Source organism: Pseudophryne corroboree, chromosome 11 (assembly GCF_028390025.1).
Source record: "Pseudophryne corroboree isolate aPseCor3 chromosome 11, aPseCor3.hap2, whole genome shotgun sequence".
In the NCBI taxonomy this organism is placed as follows: Eukaryota; Metazoa; Chordata; class Amphibia; order Anura; family Myobatrachidae; genus Pseudophryne; species Pseudophryne corroboree.
Genome location: NC_086454.1, coordinates 105,665,902 through 105,667,140, shown reverse-complemented (window position 1 = coordinate 105,667,140; position 1,239 = coordinate 105,665,902). Strand labels below are relative to the sequence as shown.

At 39.6% G+C, this 1,239-nt stretch overlaps 1 pseudogene; it reads left to right on the top strand.

Annotated features, from left to right (window-relative positions):
- Window positions 1-119, top strand: LOC134971497 (5S ribosomal RNA; annotated as a pseudogene).
- Window positions 120-1,239: the final 1,120 nt, after the last annotated feature.

Below are 1,239 nucleotides of genomic sequence, written 5' to 3'. Positions count from 1 at the left end.
AATTACTACCATACCCCACTGACAGAGCCCGATCTCGTCCGATCTTGGAAGCAAAACGGTGGTGGGCTGGGTCAGTATCTGTGAGGGTGACCCCCAGAGAATACCCGGTGTTGTAATTCGTGACCTTCTTGACTCTAAACCAACAGCAGGATCACCACTTTCTCCTTCAATCATTTATTTTGCCCACCTTCCGTACCGTCTCTCTTGATATGTCATAGATTCAATTGGTCCAATACCAATAAGGATCTATACTCCTCCTAACATCTTGGTACATTGACCCTCTGAGGTCCTATTAATACAAGCAGAGCTTGTGCTGGTTGTATAGGAACAGGATGTAGAGCAATAGTGTCTACATCCCTCCTGGAGTCTACCAATATAGACTAATCAGAATATTTCCAATTTTCTTTAAAGATTGTAACACTGGTTGTGGCCTATACACACCCCAACCTGTACAGTTTGATCAGCCACATCAACAGATATGGCATCTTTCAGAGAAGCTGGTGGGCTGAATCATAATTGTATGTAGCAATACAGAATGTAAATGAATTAATTGTGGTGGATAACACAAGTGTGGATTTTTTCTTAGAATAATAAAAAAATAAAAGTTATGTCTTAATATCTTCATATTAACATATACATATAAAAAAAAGAGTGCACCCACACAAGAGTCTTCTGTATTTTCCTCTTTTCCTAGTTTGTTTCTGACTCTGGGTGCACCACCAGACCCTATAATTACAACACGAATCATACGTGCATATTAGATGTTATTCTGGTACTGTATTATTATTATTATTATGAATTATCTCTTGGAACCTTCAGAATACTGGTGCGGAATCACGTCTACTTTGTGAAAACCGTATGCACTGCAGGGGGTAGATATAACATGTGCAGAGAGCGTTAGATTTGGGTGGGGTGTGTTTAAAATGAAATCTAAATTGCAGTGTAAAAATAAAGCAGCCAGTATTTACCCTGCACAGAAACAATATAACCCTCCCAAATCTAACTCTCTCTGCAAATGTTGTATCTACAACACCTGCAGTCCACATGGTTTTGCCCAACTGCAAACAAATTTGCTGCTGCGATCAACTCTGAATTACCCCCATTGTTATGTGACAGTGTTATGCTGGCCAGTGTAAAGACACAATAAGCCTGACATTCAACATCAAAAATGGGAGACACTTGGGGCATGTTTGTGTATTCACACAGCTATTTAAACTGCAAGTAACTCCTAATAGTTCC